Source organism: Phyllobates terribilis, unplaced genomic scaffold (genome assembly GCF_046119375.1).
Source record: "Phyllobates terribilis strain yellow unplaced genomic scaffold, ASM4611937v1 Scaffold_7__3_contigs__length_470593459, whole genome shotgun sequence".
Taxonomy (NCBI): domain Eukaryota; kingdom Metazoa; phylum Chordata; class Amphibia; order Anura; family Dendrobatidae; genus Phyllobates; species Phyllobates terribilis.
In genome coordinates, this window is record NW_027362767.1 from 394,479,059 (window position 1) to 394,498,230 (window position 19,172).

General features: G+C 47.3%; 1 protein-coding gene across 3 annotated transcripts in view; it reads right to left on the bottom strand.

The window, feature by feature from the left end:
• LOC141154969 (cytochrome P450 2C8-like) overlaps positions 1-16,756 on the bottom strand; it is a 77,697-nt gene extending 60,941 nt beyond the window's left edge. For 2 of the 3 annotated variants that reach the window (XM_073641551.1, XM_073641549.1), the window contains exon 1: positions 16,090-16,230. The gene's annotated coding sequence lies outside the window, so the exon portion shown is untranslated. Of the gene's footprint in view, positions 1-16,089; positions 16,231-16,630 lie in introns of those variants that run through there. The other variant, XM_073641550.1, reaches the window with a different exon arrangement.
• Positions 16,757-19,172: the final 2,416 nt, after the last annotated feature.

Consider the following 19,172-nt stretch of genomic DNA (forward strand, 5'->3'; position numbering starts at 1 on the left):
CACATGGAATATCCCATATATATCTTGGATGGGAAGAAAGAATTTACTTAAGAGTCTTATATGGCCCAAAATTACTTATCTAGTACAAGCCATCCCTATACACCTCCCCAAATCCCTTTTCATGGATATACAAAGAATATTTAGCCGCTTTCTCTGGCACAATCAGAAATCTAGAATTGCACTTCAAATTCTATCTCATCCGCACCTCAGAGGAGGAATCGATTTACCAGACACTAGAGCGTTCCAACATGTTATTCACTTCCAAAGAGTTCTAAATTGGATAAGACGCCCACCGCATAAATCCTGGATTAGAATAGAGGAAGAAAACCTAAAATTCCCCTTGAGACAGCTCATATTCCCCCCACCCAACAATAGAAAATCTACTCTCCCAAAAAATCCCTTCACTACTACAACAAATAAAATTTGGTCTCGCTCCCACATTAGACAATTCTGCTCTCCCTACCCATCTCCCCTTTTGCAAATAAGGGATCTACTCCTATCTCCCTCAGTAACACACATAGCTACAATCCATACTTCTGTTCTCAACTCAATAACACCAATACAAGATATATTAGATAGAGGGTTTGTACCCTCTAGAGAAGAACAAGCCCAGCTAATGGATACAAATTTGGTGAACCCACTTCTCTACCACTCTTTTTCACTAGAACTTAAGTTAATCTTCAGAGACTCTAATCTCAACAGAGAAGTAACATAATTTGAAACTCTAAATGCCCTTAAAACCTTGGAGAAACTATACAAATTTCGGAGATGGAGGATGAAGAGGATGAAGAGGAGGAGGAGAAGGTGCATTAGCTGTAGAATGTGGGGGCAACCCTGATTGACCCAGGGCCCGCAATCCTCGGCATCGGGAGGACATGTTTCTTCCCAAGGTCCGACTGGGTCCCGTCTTCCATTATATTAACCCAGTGTGCCATCATTGAGATGTGCCATCCCTGTCCACAAGCACTGGAAAAGTGTCTGCAGTATCCACTGCTCAGACAAGTGGCCTCGCAAGATTTCTCCTCTTACAATGGTTCTATATGACGACTTCCAAATTTTATACTTGTCGGTGTAATTTTGTCTTTACATGTAGGTAGATTTTGTATTCAATTTTTGTATATATCTGTTTTTGCCGAAGGTCTTACTGACCAAAACGTCTTGAATCTTGAATTTCTATGAGCAATAAAATATTTCAGTCTATGTGAAGAAGCGAGTGCAAAGTTTTTCTTACACTGTTTAAAGGATTGGGGTCCTACTTGTGCACCGAAGCATACCCGAAAGTGAAGTGTTTGTTATCATAATTTCTGGCAATTGTGTCTCATCATCATCATCATCATCATCCACCTCTTGCGACAGTAATTGCACTTTCCCACCATTGCCTTCGTGTGATCGTGGCTGCTCAAATATTTGGGCATCACTACACACGTTCTCGTCTTGACTTGCTTGAAGCTGGCTGGACGAGAGGCCTGAAACTACAAATGGAAAAGTGAACAACTCTTCTGAGTGTCCAAATATGAGATCAGTTGTCTCCGGGCACTTGGAATGGTGGGAGGAAGGAGGATCAGGGTGAGGAATATGCGGTCCAGACTTACGGCTACTGAGACTTGACCGTGTGGAAGACAGGTTGGTAGTGGTGGTGGCAAAGTGACTGGAAGCATTATCTGCTATCCAAACAACAACCTTTTGACATTGCTTTGGGTTCAATAATGGTGTGTTGCACTCACCTAGCAATTGGGACAGGAAGGTCGGGGGGACAAGATAAGGGTGTTTGTTGTGGCATTATTTCAGCTTGCCCAGGGCCTTGGCCTTGGCCTCTGCATGCACCATCACCATCATGTCCACTTCCCTGTCTCTTGCCACATACCTTGTCCATTTTAAATGGAGGAAAATATTTTCCACATTTACTAGAAATGGCTGATTTTGGAACACAGTTATATGTGATACGTCTGTCTGAGAACCACGGTTTTAAATAGCAGGCCTGTAATTTACTAATATTATTCTTCACAGAGACCTCATGTGAATAGCTTGACTGACACACTGCAATGAAATGGAAGGCAGAAATGGCTGATTTTGGAACACCGTTATATATGTGATATGTCTGACAGAGAACCACGGTTTTAAATAGCAGGCCTGTAATTTACTAATACTATTCTTCACAGAGACCTAGTGTTAATAGCTTGATTGAAACACCGCTACAAAATGGAAAGCAGGAATGGATTATTTTGGAACACAGTTATATGTGATACGTCTGACAGAGAACCACGGTTTTAAATAGCAGGTGTAATGCACACGCCCGGACTGACTGGCGTGTGCGTGTTTATGTAGTGATTCCACTGGACCGTGCCGGGGAGTGAATGCCTGGAGGGGCATAACTAAGTATTCACCCGATCCGACCAGGGTCGCACGACGGCATACGAAGCCAGGGCACCAAGGAGGAACGGAGCAGAGGGACCAGGTGCCACTCCAGGACAGACCCCGGACACGGCTGTTGACCCACACCGGGGAACACAGGAACAGACAGGCTAGGCTGACATATGGACTGGTGGGCATAGGCAGGCACGACTGGTATGCAGGCAGGCGAGTATGCAGGCAGGGAGGTACAGGCAAGCACGGCTAGAGTGCAGACAGGGAGGCACTAGCAGGTTGGAACACAGGCGGGATAGGACCCAGTACACACTGGGACTCAGGAACAGAACCACAGATGTGGCGGACAAACACAGCAGAGTGAGGCCGCCCGGAGTGGTGAGCAAGAGCAGGGCAAGACGAGACGAGGCTGCATAGAGCGGTGAGCGAGAGCAGGGCAAGACGATGCCGCCTAGAGTGGTGAGCAAGAGTAGAGCAGGACGAGGCCGCCTAGAGCGGTGAGCAAGAGTAGAGCAGGACGAGGCCGCCTAGAGCGGGGAGCAAGAGTAGAGCAGGACGAGGCCGCCTGGAGCGGGGAGCAAGAGTAGAGCAGGACGAGGCCGCCTGGAGCGGGGAGCAAGAGTAGAGCAGGACGAGGCCGCCTGGAGCGGGGAGCAAGAGTAGAGCAGGACGAGGCCGCCTGGAGCGGGGAGCAAGAGTAGAGCAGGACGAGGCCGCCTGGAGCGGGGAGCAAGAGTAGAGCAGGACGATGCCGCCTGGAGCGGGGAGCAAGAGTAGAGCAGGACGAGGCCGCCTGGAGCGGGGAGCAAGAGTAGAGCAGGACGAGGCCGCCTGGAGCGGGGAGCAAGAGTAGAGCAGGACGAGGCCGCCTGGAGCGGGGAGCAAGAGTAGAGCAGGACGAGGCCGCCTGGAGCGGGGAGCAAGAGTAGAGCAGGACGAGGCCGCCTGGAGCGGGGAGCAAGAGTAGAGCAGGACGAGGCCGCCTGGAGCGGTGAGCAAGAGTAGAGCAGGACGAGGCCGCCTGGAGCGGTGATCAAGAGTAGAGCAGGACGAGGCCGCCTGGAGCGGTGAGCAAAAGTAGAGTAGGACGACTCCGCCTGGAGCGGTGAGCAAGAGTAGAGCAGGACGAGGCAGCCTGGAGCGGTGAGCAAGAGTAGAGCAGGACGAGGCCGCCTGGAGCGGGGAGCAAGAGTAGAGCAGGACGATGCCGCCTGGAGCGGGGAGCAAGAGTAGAGCAGGACGAGGCCGCCTGGAGCGGGGAGCAAGAGTAGAGCAGGACGAGGCCGCCTGGAGCGGGGAGCAAGAGTAGAGCAGGACGAGGCCGCCTGGAGCGGGGAGCAAGAGTAGAGCAGGACGAGGCCGCCTGGAGCGGGGAGCAAGAGTAGAGCAGGACGAGGCCGCCTGGAGCGGTGATCAAGAGTAGAGCAGGACGAGGCCGCCTGGAGCAGTGAGCAAGAGTAGAGCAGGATGAGGCCGCCTGGAGCGGTGAGCAAGAGTAGAGCAGGACTAGGCCGCCTGGAGCGGTGAGCAAGAGTAGAGCAGGACGAGGCCGCCTGGAGCGGGGAGCAAGAGTAGAGCAGGACGAGGCCGCCTGGAGCGGGGAGCAAGAGTAGAGCAGGACGAGGCCGCCTGGAGTGGGGAGCAAGAGTAGAGCAGGACGAGGCAGCCTGGAGCGGTGAGCAAGAGTAGAGCAGGACGAGGCAGCCTGGAGCGGTGAGCAAGAGTAGAGCAGGACGAGGCCGTCTGGAGCGGTGAGCAAGAGTAGAGCAGGACGAGGCCGCCTGGAGCGGTGAGCAAGAGTAGAGCAGGACGAGGCCGCCTGGAGCGGTGAGCAAGGCAGAGCAGGCTAGAACCACCGGAGCGGTGAGCAAGGCAGAGCAGGCTAGAACCGCGGGAGCGGTGAGCAAAGGCAGAGCAGGCTAGAACCGCCGGAGCGGTGAGCAAAGGCAGAACAGGCTAGAACCGCCGGAGCGGTGAGCAAGGCAGAGCAGGCTAGAACCGCCGGAGCGGTGAGCAAAGGCAGAGCAGGCTAGAACCGCCGGAGCGGTGAGCAAGGGCAGAGCAGTGGGGACAGGGCTCTGCTCACACAGAACAGACAGGAAGGGAAAGGCAGAACCAGATACCCACAAGGTATTTGCAGTGAAGTAGCGAGTGGACCACAAACTCACAAACGCAAGTACAGTGACAACGAGCAGGAGTTAGGTACGAGTTCAGACTCTGCAGAAAAAGGGAAGGTACAGACATAGAGAAAAACAGGAAAACAGGCTAGGAGAGTATTCAGACAAGAACAGACACAGAAGCAAGATACAGGAGCGGGTCTAGGTATGCGGCCCCTAGAAGGCGGAACGAACAGGCTAGGAGCGTATTCAGACAGGACAGACAAGATACAGGAACGGGTCTAGGAATGCAGCCCCTAGAAGGCGGAAGGAACAGGCAAGGAGCGTGTTCACACTGGCCTGGAAATACAGCCTCCAGGATAGGCAAAAGACAACAGGCTAGAGAGCATGTACAGACTGCAGGTTAGAGTACACAGGTAGGACACAGTAAAGACACGGGAACAGATACTGCAAGACAGATGACATACACAGGACCTGGCATGTCAGAGACAAAAAGCCAACTGACAGGGCAAGATATGCTCAGGCATGGGTTAATTGGAGCAGCTGGTTTAAATACCAGGTGACAGACAGCAATAGGCTGAGGACGCACAAGGGGTGTGCCTGCAGCAGGTACAAAAAGCAGGAAGTGATCGGGCGCCGCCCTTAAGCAGCAGAAGGCAAACAGACAGCATGGAGGGAAGCCAGAGAGACATTCTGGATTGGAGATCAAGTGCGCACTCTTGCACAGTGGGAGATGAACCACTATGCAAGGACGCCGCCAGGTATGTTACAGCAGGCCTGTAATTTACTAATACTATTCTTCACAGAGAATTAGTGTGAATAGCTTGACTGACACACTGCAACAAAATGAAAATGTAAGCCATTATTTTCTACGTTCAGTTCAAATTTCTGAATTTTTATCGCTGTAATATGGAAAAGATCTTGCTGTATTCTGCAGTGCTAACAAGGGAATGGAGCAGAAAAAATGTATACTCTGGATTGCTTTTTAAGCAAATAATCAGGATTAAGATAAAAAAAAAATTGGCCCAGGCCCCACATATATGGGGCTATGTCTACAAATATCTATAAGAACTGCAGCAGCAAGGACGTGCTATGGACCCTCTTTCACTATATGTACTGCAGTCTGTCACATACCCTGCCGGCCTGCCTGCCTGACTGTTAGTTCAGATGGATATAGATATTAGTGTTGAGCCACCCCCGTAGTGTTCGGGTTCGGTTCGGTTCGTCGAACACCGGGATGTTCGAGGAACTGTTCGTCGAACTGTTCGTGGAACACCTTAGAACACCGTCGAACACCGTTAAAACCAATGGCAGGCAAACAAAAACACATAGAAACACATAGAAAACACCTGCAAAGGTGTCCAAAAGCTGACAAACTGCTCAGAAGACACTCTCTTTAAAAAAGCCGGCCGGCAAATTCAGCAGCGGCATACACCGGTACCCGACAATTTAGACAAGAAGGAATAGAGCATCACACATAGATTAGATAGATAGAAACATGTCAGTCACACATATAAGAAGTACAGTGACAGTGTTGCTTACTGTACTTGTCATTTAGTGTAAAGGATTTATTTAAAAAAATAATAGTGTTTTCATGCACTGTCTCTTTAAAAAAGCCGGCCGGCAATTCAGCAGCGGTACCCGACAATTTAGAACAGAAAGATAGAGCATCACACATAGATTAGATAGATAGAAACATGTCAGTCACATATATATGAAGTACAGTGATAGTGTTGGTTACTGTACTTGTCATTTAGTATTAAAATAAAGGATTTATTATTAAAAAAATTGGCGTGGGGTTCCCCTTAATTTTAGGCTCTAGCGGAGGTTAAGCAGACGGCTGGGGCAGATGTTTGAAGCCTGGGAAGGGGGTAATACCCACGGAGCTTCCCAGGCTACTAATATCAGCCCCCAGCTGAATACATAGCCTTTACTAGCTATTAAAATGGGGGACCCCCCCAAAAAAATGACGTGGGGTCCCCCCTAATTTAATAGCTAGCAAAGGCTAGGCAGACAGCTGGGGGCTGATATTAATAGCCCAGGAAGGGAGCCATGAATATTGGCCCCCTCCCAGGCTAGAAACACCAGCCGTCAGCCGCCCCAGAAATGGCGCATTCATAGGATGCGCCAATTCTGGCACTTAGCCTCGCTCTTCCACGCTGCCCTGGTGCGGTGGCAGGGGGTAATAGGGTTGGGGTTGATGTCAGCTTATAATGCCAGCTGACATCAAGCCCAGGTTAGTAATGGAGAGGCGTCTATAAGACACCCCCATTACTAACCTCATAGTCAAAGTTAAAAAAAACACAAACACCCAGAATAAAGTCCTTTAATTGAAATAAAGACACAATCCTTTATTGTTCTAAATTAAACCATACTTACCATCACGCCCATTCCAGCTGAAGCCAACGATCTCCTGCAATAAAAGAAAAATAATAAAGCAACCTCATCCTTACCTTTCCATGGTTCCCACGACAGCTTCAGCTCTGCTACATCGAGATGACAGGCTGGACCGCAGCAGAACGCTGCCATCCAGCCTGTCATCCCGCAGACACTGAGAAGCGCAGGCTTGCTTGCGCTACTCAGCGTCTCTCTGTGACGACATCCAGATGAGCCGAGTTCATGTCCAATGAACTCGGCTCACCTCATGCACGTCACTGACAGCGTGGGAAAATTCTCACGCTGAAGCGCTGATTGCAGGAGAATTTTCCCACGCTGTCAGTGACGTGCAGGAGGTGAGCTGAGTTCATTGGACATGAGCTCACCTCATGCACATCACTGACAGCGTGGGAGAATTCTCCTGCACTCAGCACTTCAGCGTGAGAATTTTCCCACGCTGTCAGTGACGTGCATGAGGTGAGCCGAGTTCATTGGACATGACCTCGGCTCATCTGGATGCCGTCACAGCGAGACAGTGAGGAGCGCAAGCATGCCTGCGCTTCTCAGTGTCTGCGGGATGACAGACTGGATGTCAGCGTTCTGCTGCGGTCCAGCCAGTCATCTCGATGTAGCAGAGCTGAAGCTGTCGTGGGAACCATGGAAAAGTAAGGATGAGGTTGGTTTATTATTTTACTTTTATTGCAGGAGATCGTTGGCTTCAGCTGGAATGGGTGTGATGGTAAGTATGGTTTAATTTAGAACAATAAAGAATTGTGTCTTTATTTCAATTAAAGGACTTTATTCTGGGTGTTGTGTTTTTTTTAAATACTTTACTAGAAATTCATGGCGGTCATGTCTAATACTGGCGTGACCCCATGAATTTTGGGCTTGGGGCCAGCTGATAATACCAAGCTGGCCCTAACCCCTTTATTACCCAGTGAGCCACCGCACCAGGGCCCTGGATGAGTTGGGTACAGCGCCAGAAGATGGCGCTTCTATGAACGCGCCATTTTCCGGGGTGGCTGCGGACTGCAATTTGTAGCGGGGGGGGGGCCCAGAAAGCTTGGGCCTCCCTGCGCTGCAGATTCCAGCCCCCAGCTGCCTAGTTGTACCTGGCTGGACACAAAAATAGGGTGAAGCCCCACGTACTTTTTTTTTAATTATTTCATGAAATTCATGAAATAATTAAGAAAAAAAGGGCTTCCCTATATTGTTGTGTCCGGCCAGGTACAAATAGGCAGCTGGTGGATGGGGGCAGCCCGTTCCTGCCTGCTGTACCTGGCTGGACACAAATATAGTGCGAAGCCCCACTTCAATTTTTTTAAATTATTTCAGGAAATTCATGAAATAATTTAAAAAAAATTGACGTGGGGCTTCGCACTATATTTGTGTCCAGCCAGGTACAGCAGGCAGGAACGGGCTGCCCCCAACCACCAGCTGCCTATTTGTACCTGGCCGGACACAACAATATAGGGAAGCCCTTTTTTTCTTAATTATTTCATGAAATAATTTAAAGAAAATTGACGTGGGGGTTCGCCCTGTTTTTGTGTCCAGCCAGGTACAACTAGGCAGCTGGGGGCTGGAATCCGCAGCGCAGGGAGGCCCAAGCTTTCTGGGCCACCCCCGCTGCAAATTGCAGTCCGCAGCCACCCCGGAAAATGGCGCGTTCATAGAAGCGCCATCTTCTGGCGCTGTACCCAACTCATCCAGGGCCCTGATGCGGTGGCTCACTGGGTAATAAAGGGGTTAGGTCCAGCTTGGCATTATCAGCTGGCCCTAAGCCCGAAATTCATGGGGTCACGCCAATATTAGACATGACCACCATGAATTTCTAGTAAAGTATTTAAAAAAAACACAACACCCAGAAAAAAGTCCTTTAATTGAAATAAACACACAATTCTTTATTGTTCTAAATTAAACCATACTTACCATCACGCCCATTCCAGCTGAAGCCAACGATCTCCTGAAATAAAAGAAAAATAATAAAGCAACCTCATCCTTACCTTTCCATGGTTCCCATGACAGCTTCAGCTCTGCTACATCGAGATGACAGGCTGGACCGCAGCAGAACGCTGCCATCCAGCCTGTCATCCCGCAGACACTGAGAAGCGCAGGCTTGCTTGCGCTCCACAGTGTCTCTCTGTGAGGGCATCCAGATGAGCCGAGTTAATGTCCAATGAACTCGGCTCACCTCATGCACGTCACTGACAGCGTGGGAAAATTCTCCTGCACTCAGCGCTTCAGCGTGGGAGAATTCTCACACTGAAGCGCTGAGTGCAGGAGAATTCTCCCACGCTGTCAGTGACGTGCAGGAGGTGAGCTGAGTTCATTGGACATGAGCTCACCTTATGCACGTCACTGACAGCGTGGGAAAATTCTCCTGCACTCAGCGCTTCAGCGGGAGAATTCTCACGCTGAAGCGCTGAGTGCAGGAGAATTCTCCCACGCTGTCAGTGACGTGCAGGAGGTGAGCTGAGTTCATTGGACATGAGCTCACCTTATGCACGTCACTGACAGCGTGGGAGAATTCTCCTGCACTCACCGCTTCAGCTTGAGAATTTTCCCACGCTGTCAGTGACGTGCATGAGGTGAGATGAGTTCATTGGACATGAACTCGGCTCATCTGGATGTCGTCACAGAGAGACGCTGAGCAGCGCAAGCAAGCCTGCGCTTCTCAGTGTCTGCGGGATGAGAGGCTGGATGGCAGCGTTCTGCTGCGGTCCAGCCTGTCATCTCGATGTAGCAGAGCTGAAGCTGTCGTGGGAACCTTGGAAAGGTAAGGATGAGGTTGCTTTATTATTTTTTTTTATTGCAGGAGATCGTTGGCTTCAGCTGGAATGGGCGTGACGGTAAGTATGGTTTAATTTAGAACAATAAAGGATTGTGTCTTTATTTCAATTAAAGGACTTTATTCTGGGTGTTTGTGTTTTTTTTTACTTTGACTATGGGGTTAGTAATGGGGGTGTCTTATAGACGCCTCTCCATTACTAACCTGGGCTTGATGTCAGCTGGCATTATAAGCTGACATCAACCCCAACCCTATTACCCCCTGCCACCGCACCAGGGCAGCGTGGAAGAGCGAGGCTAAGTGCCAGAATTGGCGCATCCTATGAATGCGCCATTTCTGGGGCGGCTGACGGCTGGTGTTTCTAGCCTGGGAGGGGGCCAATATTCATGGCTCCCTTCCTGGGCTATTAATATCAGCCCCCAGCTGTCTGCCTAGCCTTTGCTAGCTATTAAATTAGGGGGGACCCCACGTCATTTTTTTGGGGGGGTCCCCCATTTTAATAGCTAGTAAAGGCTATGTATTCAGCTGGGGGCTGATATTAGTAGCCTGGGAAGCTCCGTGGGTATTACCCCCTTCCCAGGCTTCAAACATCTGCCCCAGCCGTCTGCTTAACCTCCGCTAGAGCCTAAAATTAAGGGGAACCCCACGCCAATTTTTTTAATAATAAATCCTTTATTTTAATACTAAATGACAAGTACAGTAACCAACACTATCACTGTACTTCATATATATGTGACTGACATGTTTCTATCTATCTAATCTATGTGTGAAGCTCTATTCTGTCTGTTATAAATTGTCGGGTACCGCTGCTGAATTGCCGGCCGGCTTTTTTAAAGAGACGGTGCCTGAAAACACTATTATTTTTTTTGATAAATCCTTTACCCTAAATGACAAGTACAGTAAGCAGCACTTTCACTGTACTTCGTATATATGTGTCTGACATGTTTATATCTATCTAATCTATGTGTGATGCTCTATTCTTTCGGTTCTAAATTGTCGGGTACAGGTGTATGCCGCTGCTGAATTGCCGGCTTTTCATGTTTCACTGTTGGCACTGTTCCCATCGATTTGGGCAATCACTGTAATGCCACAACCACCATGGCTGTGGCATTACAGTGAGTGGCAGACAATCCCTGCATGATTGGTGCTCTAAATAGCACCAGACATGCAGGACACGCTTTTGGTGCACGAACAGTTATCGAACATAACCTCGAACAGCCGAATTTTTTGCAAATCGTTCGGGTTCGTCGAACAACTCGAACACCGCCCAAAACAGCTCGAATTTGAGATTGGCGAACAGTTCTAGTCGAACACCGCTCATCTCTAATAGATATACAGTACAGACCAAAAGTTTGGACACACCTTCTCATTTAAAGATTTTTCTGCATTTTCATGACTATGAACATTGTATATTTACACTGAAGGCATCAAAACTATGAATTAACACATGTGGAATTACATACTTAGCAAAAAAGTGTGAAACAACTGAAAATATGTCTTATATTCTAGGTTCTTCAAAGTAGCCACCTTTTGCTTTGATGACTGCTTTGCACACTCTTGGCATTCTCTTGATGAGTTTCATGAGATAGTCACCGGTAATGGTTTTCACTTCACAGGTGTGCCCTGTCAGGTTTAATAAGTGGGATTTCTTGCCTTATAATGGGGTTGGGACCATCGGTTGTGTTGTGCAGAAGTCTGGTGGATACACAGCAGATAGTCCTACTGAACAGACTGTTAGAATTTGTATTATGGCAAGAAAAAAGCAGCTAAGTAAAGAAAAGCGAGTGGCCATCATTGCTTTAAGAAATGAAGGTCAGTCAGTGCGAAAAATTGGGAAAACTTTGAAAGTGTCCCCAAGTGCAGTTGCAAAAACCATCAAGCGCTACAAAGAAACTGGTTCACATGAGGGCCGCCACAGGAAAGGAAGACCAAGAGCCACCTCTGCTTCTGTCACCAGCCTCAGAAATCGCAGGTTAACAGCAGCTCAGATTAGAGACCAGGTCAATGCCACACAGAGTTCTAGCAGCAGACACATCTCTTCAACAACTGTTAAGAGGAGACTTTGTGCAGCAGGCCTTCATGGTAAAATAGCTGCTAGGAAACCACTGCTAAGGACAGGCAACAAGCAGAAGAGACTTGTTTGGGCTAAAGAACGCAAGGAATGGACATTAGACCAGTGGAAATCTGTGCTTTGGTCTGATGAGTCCAAATTTGAGATCTTTCAACCACCGTGTCTTTGTGCGACGCAGAAAAGGTGAACGGATGGACTCTACATGCCTGGTTCCCACCGTGAAGCATAGAGGAGGAGGTGTGATGGTGTGGGGGTGCTTTGCTGGTGACTTTGTTGGGGATTTATTCAAAATTGAAGGCATACTGTACCAGCATGGCTACCACAGCATCTTGCTATTTCATCTGGTTTGCGTTTAGTTGAACCATCATTTATTTTTCAACAGGACAATGACCCCAGACACACCTCCAGGCTGTGTAAGGGCTATTTGACCAAGAGGGAGAGTGATGGGGTGCTACGCTAGATGACCTGGCCTCCACAGTCATCAGACCTGAACCCAATCGAGATGGTTTGGGGTGAGCTGGACCGCAAAGTGAAGGCAAAAGGGCCAACAAGTGCTAAGCATTTCTGGGAACTCCTTCAAGATTGTTGGAAGACCATTTCCGGTGACTACCTCTTGAAGCTCATCAAGAGAATGCCAAGCGTGTGCAAAGCAGTCATCAAAGCAAAAGGTGGCTACTTTGAAGAACCTAGAATATAAGACATACTTTCAGTTGTTTCACACTTTTTTGTTAAGTATATAATTCCACATGTGTTAATTCATAGTTTTGATGCCTTCAGTGTGAATGTACAATTTTCAAAGTCATGAAAATACAGAAAAATCTTTAAATGAGAAGGTGTGTCCAAACTTTTGGTCTGTACTGTATGTTGTGGAATACCTACACTCTAAACAAGCAAATCTCTCCTTGACTCAGCAGCAGCTCTCCCTACTCTGCCTGATTCCGGGGTAGACTGTGACTAGCATATAGACCTGATGATGCTGTGCGGCCAGCCAATCGCTGTAATGCCCACAACCAACATGGCTATGGCTATGGAATCACAGTACATGGCAACCAATCCCTGCATGTTCATTGGCTCTCTAAAGCACCGAGCTCTCGAGCACCGTGATGCTCGAGCGAGTATCGAGCAGTGGTGAGCACGTTCACTCATCACTACTCACCTCCTCTCTCCTCCCGCGCTGCGTGCCGCTCTGCTGACAACACTCTCACGATGTGAGCCATGTATGGCGTTACTGTGAGATGCTGTGCCGGAATAGTCACTGCTGTGTGTGGGGAGCACTGAGCATTTACTCTCCTTAATAGCACACACACTGTAGCTGCAGCCCAGCTCCTGCTGCAGTCGGCTGTCTGTGTGCCCGCTATTAAACACCATGAATATTCACTACAACCCATAGGAGTGGATTGTAGTGAATATTCATGGTCTTTAATAGCAGGGACACAGACCGCAGAGCGGCAGCAGCAGGAGCCACAGTGTGTGCGCTATGAAGGAAAATGAATATTCCTTGCTCTCCATCCCCATGGGCATCGGGAGCAGAGAATATTCACTTTCTTTAGCAGTGGGCACAGCGTAGGCTGAAGCAGTTGGCTGCTGCCCCCTGTGCCCCGCTCATCCCCCTCTGTCGCTCCCTCCACACCCCCACCTCCCACAGCCATATGTATAGAGTATGGGGCACAGTTTGGACTAAAAGACGCACCCCCTACTTTTCTCCAAAATTTTGGAGGAAAAAAGTACGTCTTCTAGTCCGAAAAATACGGTATATATGGATAGTCTAGAGCAGGGATCCCCAACCTGTGGCTCACAGACCTGTTGTTATGTTTTACTCACGGCTGTCTGCTAGCTTGGTGCATTAGTACCAGGTCTAGCAAACAGCTATAATGAGCAGATGGTTACTTTTGTGAATGGCTTCCCAAAGAAGAGCAGATCTGGTCTTGGAGTTGGAGAGAGAAAATAAGTAAGATCTAAACTGGACATAGGATCATGTATAGTATACTGCCTTGCTGTGATTTCTTTGATGAAGCTTTGGCTGTCAACATACTGATGTGGCACCCTGCTTTTCACAGGTACCACAGGACCCAGGGTGCATGGACGGACTTCTCCACTAGAGGCCCTCATTACATACAAACACCTCCACCCTTCCACCTCACACCACCAGAGGGAGCCCGTTAGGGATATATATATGGAGGATGGAGCCAGGCAGTCAGTCAGTTGGAGAGAGTCAGACAGAGTCAGAGAGTCTGAGAGCGTGCTGACGCTGAGAGCAGCGAAGACACAGCACGTCTTCTGCTGTGTTCTGAGGGCCCGAGTGTGGCCGATGGCGAGGAGGAGAGGAGAGAGGAGTTGAGGGGGCAGAGGAGCATCATAGGCTCACCCCAAATATACAAACCGGACACCAGGTCCGCGCCTACAGGGTTCTTTATACTTAGTAGGGATCACCGGCATACCAGGAGGACTACAAGTCCCTGGCTGACCTGAAGCTAAACCCTTAACAGGATCAGGAACCACGAAGGCCCTAGCATTACGAGGAATAGTGGATGCCAGCAGAAGGTCCTACTACCAAGCGACAGGTGAAGGAACAGCACAACACACAAGCTAGTCCCAGTTGCAGGCTGGCCAGGAGCATACAGAGAGGCAGACACGGACCAGGAGGCCTTATACCCGCTCACTGGGGAGAAGTCCTGAAGTGCACCCATCCTACTGAGTACCCTGGACCGTACCTGACATCCACACCAGTAAAGGTATTGAAGCGAATCCCCTGTCTGTGTCAGTTACTCTTGCTGCGCCATCCCGCCTGCACTACAGGTCCCAGCATCACCACCCACCATCAAACTCTACCCTTCCCTGAGGCCCGCTCCACCTGTAGTGAGCATTTCCATCCCAGCTGCCTTATTAACTGCCTCAGAGGTCTGCAGCATCGCTGGTACAAATTACCAGAAACCACAGGTGGCGTCAAGATCGAACTATAAACTCCCTAAAAACTTTCCCCCCCTTTTAGTTGACCGCCCTGGGCCACGGACCGGGCCAGCCACTGTGACATATCCCTTTCCCCCAGCATCTATCGGCCCGGACTCCGAGCACCCCATTGCCCTGGGGGCGCGACACTGACAATGGGGGCTCTACTGTGGGGGAATATATATTATTGGAGTCGTTCAATCTCAATTTTAACATTTTATTCACATAAGTGTGCATTGGCTAAATATTTATAAAATAAAGTTCTCATGTACTTAGTATATTATTGAGTATATATCAAATCACTGTTGCAAGCTAGAATCATAAAGTCATAGAATCAAAGAATGTTGGAAGGCACCTCCAGGGTCATCATGTCCATCCCTCTGCTCAATGCAGGAGCCACGAGAGAATTTGTATGCTGTGCATCTATGAGCCACTAAAGTCCCTTACAGAAAATACCCTATTTTTATTTTACAAGGGGGATTACTTTATTTTAAAAGGGGTTGCACAGGTAGTTGACAATCCTTTAACATATAATAAAATGTATTTTTTTGTCTTATAGGGGTTATCAAGGCTTAAGGTTAAAGTCAGACTTTTGAATCCTCACATAACCCACACTGAACACTGGGGGGATTCTCTGGTGCCGGGAGCGGGAGGTCATGTGACTGCAAGTATGTGATTTCCATATATGTGGTGATGTGCCGACTAGATGGTCACGGCCTCACTCAATGCAAGTGTATTGCTTGAGACTGGACATGTCTGGCCAGAAGTATGCAAATTGCTTACTAGTGGTCGCATGACCGCATGAGAGAATCCTCAAAAAGCGCAATGCGTGTGATGTGAGGATTCACAAGATTGCCGTCACATAAAGTGACAGCAGACTTACCCCTCAAGTTTAAACAACCCCTTTAAAAAGCTGAATTAAAATTCTAAAAAAAAAATATAACTTACATTTTTCATAGAATTTGTCACCAGAAAACTCAAAAAAAGATCTTTGGCTATTTTGCACATTTCCCACTGTCCTTGTAACTGAGTTTCCTTAAGAGCTGCATCCACAGCTGTGACCTTATATACATCCACACACTGTGTATGTGTTTTTTTACACACTTATGATATTTATGATATTTTAAATCAAATAAATAAAAGTTAATTTTTATTCACAAATCCTTTCCCTCTCTCCCCTTTCCCATGCACACTACTTATCTTCCTCTTTCCCCTTCTCCACGATATACTACTGTGGGGGAGGCAGGAGCTGGATGTCACTATTTGGATGGGAGCTCTCGATGTGGCACACGACCCTCTTTCAGAGCTGAATGTGGCTCTCAAGGTAACAAAGGTTGGGAAACACTGGCCTAGAGGATATTTCATACATTTAGGGTTGGAATTTGGGAAGAATTATATCTTATATTCTCATGTAGCATTAATCTTACCTGTAACCTTTAGAAAACCTACTGTACGTTGACTCTCCGTATCACTAACTTTGTGGGCTTGTGCACTGCAACCTTTATATCAACGGTCCGAATTACAACATAGAGCAGGTTCACACCTCCCCTTGTGCAAAGGATTTCAGTCCAATGAGCAGCAGTATAACTTTGCTGCACCTCTCCACCCTTTCATTTACTGAGTCATAGACAATCAGTTTGAGATACAGCTGTTAACTCCTTGTCAGACAGTCGACTTTCGAGAGTTTCTTAAGCAGCAATTTCCTAACAAATTGTTATTAATGGGATCACTTTCTTTTGCAGTTGAGAGCAGTCACATAATTTACCTTATCCAGGTGGCAGCAAGGAGGTCCTCTGGTCTTTAACTTCATACTATGGTTAGGAACTATGGATGGGATTTAGGTACTCAAATCAAAGTTTAGCCCAATGGTAGCAGAACTGGGCAAACTTATAGTGGTTTTCCACTTTAACAAAAGTGGCCCCCAAAAGCAAATATACTTGTATAATAACAAGCAGAGCAGATACTCACCCTCGATGAATCCAGCGCCTGTTCTACATAGCTGTTACAGTCTCTGTGGTTTGGCTGCAACAATGAAATCACAACTACAGTGCATATCACCGCAGCAGCCAATCACTGAGCTCAGTGGCCTGTGCTGTCTACATCAGCAGAGTTGCGGAGCTCAGTGATTGGTTGCGGCTGTGATGTGGGCTGTACTTGTAAAATCACCGCTACCCCAAAAACATAAAAATCAAACCAATGGCGAAAAGCCAGTACTGGACACATGGAAAAGTGAGTACAGTACCTGTTCTGTTTGTTATTTTACAGGCATAAATATATTTGCAAACACCTTTAAAGCCACCAGAATGCAAGAAACTAAGAATAAGTACAGTATGTTTGTGTGTAAGGGAGTGTTACAGCCCTTTTAAAGGGTTATTCAGAAAACAAAAGTTATTCTCTATCTATAGTTTGCTTATTGCTGGGGGTTCAACAACTAGGACCCCCTTCTTCATGATCCTGAGAATGAGGCTCTGGAACCCAGAGAACGGGTCCTGTGCTCACTATAACAGAAGTGGCCATGCTTGGCCTCTGCTCTATTTAATTCTTTATTCTTCCATCACAAATACAGGAAGACAATGCCATTTCAACAACAAAAGAAAGGTCTTCGTCAAACCACAAAGACTTATCTGTTCTGGACAAAATAGTTTCTGTCTACCTGTATCTGTGATGGAAGAATAAAGGACGTTTTTAGGATTTAGGATGCTGTCTTCAGTCTTATCTTTCACTTGGCTTATACTGAGGATTGGGGATCGTCCTTCTTTTGGCGCACCTGCATAGCTGGACTCTATATGACAATCAGTGGGTTGGTGCGAACTCTTCTGCATTTTTTGCTAGATGTTTGCACCATTCATTGTCTATAGGACTGTAGGAAATAGGTTCTGGGCTGCCAACCATCCAGAAATTCCTCAACAGTCTGAAAAAGAGGGCATTTTATTCCAGTCTGTAAAAAAAAATTGATGCATACGTGACATTTTTGAAGCTGAAGAAACTTCTACGGATTATAGTGATTGTAATTATCATCCTTTTTACAGTTATTAGTGAATCCACCTAATGTCTTCATATCAAAATTATGGACCGTAGACATTGATCTTAATGATAAATCTTAATGATTTATTATGGTTTTACAATGAGTCCGTAAAAGTTATTGATTGTCCGTGATATTTTGATAAGCTGTCCAGAAAAAGTGAAAAATCAAGTTGGCAACACAGGAAAGGTAAGTACAACCTTCTGCATTTTCCGGCAGTCCCATGGAGAAGCGGATGAGCATTAACACCTTTACTACTTTCAAAATGAAGCTGTAGAGCCCGTTTTCAGGGTTTCAGAACTCTCGGGATCGCTGAGGGTCCCAGTGGATGGACACCTAAAAATAACCATTTTTCTGTTTTACCTTTTAAATTGTGGGGCGTTTGATGTTTTTCCTCTATGTATATTGATAAAGAAAAAAAATCAATATATAGCTGTTTAATCTATAACTTGCCAATATTGCTGTATTTAATTATTAATTATGTTCTGATCAGTATATACTGTATGTATACTGCACTGCACATTTCTCTGTTCAAGTGTGAAACATTTTTTTGATAAAAATGAGAGCAAAGACGTCTACAAGTGAAGGACAAAGCTGACTTGGGTATCGGGTATCGGAAAATTCCTTGTACCAACAAATCCGTGCTAACTCCAAGAACCCCACCCGCCGCCAATCCAGCCACTGTGACAGTCACTAGGCATCACCGCCCATCTAAAACCTCCTTATACCTACTAACCCCATTCCCTGCATTACGGAACATATAAATAACGCAGTAAAGAAGAGGATGGGTGGGTCTTCCCCGTACCCAGTCCTACAGGAGAATGGCCCTTCCCACACTATTCCCCATAAACCACCCCTCATCTCTTATAATGCCCGCCCACATACTTCCGCACCCAATCCTAAACCCCTGCATCTTCCAAACTCAAAATCCTCCCGGCCAATCCCAGTCATGGGGGGCTTCCCTCTAGCTACGCTCGACTCCAGCCCGATCCTTTACTGTGTTCTAGGAGACCATTAAAGAAATGATGAACTTGTTTGTTTGTTTAGAAAACTTGCCAAGGAGATTAACCATCCCACTAGGCCCCACACCGTAACATGAAGGGTTATGTGTGTTGCAGCCCACATGCAGCCTAATCAGCAGCAGCACCCAACGAAAGTCCCTGAGGGAGAAGGAGACTGAAGAGTTGCCGAACAGAGGACGAGGTAGGAAGATTCGGTAAAGGGATAGGTACAGGGAGGGTCAGAAAAAGCTGAGTACAGGAGTTTATTGTTTTTGTAACTCTTCCAATCAGATTTGATGTACACCAAATTTATTCAACTTCACCCAGATAATCATCATCATTGGTACCTCTATATGGGCATAAGTATTGGGACATATGTCTGAATCATTTAATTCAGGATGTTCATTCATTCATATTTCCCCTGTATAATATCTGGCCCTTTGGTCCGGTGTATTACATCCCCCCTGGTGTATAACATCCAGCCCCT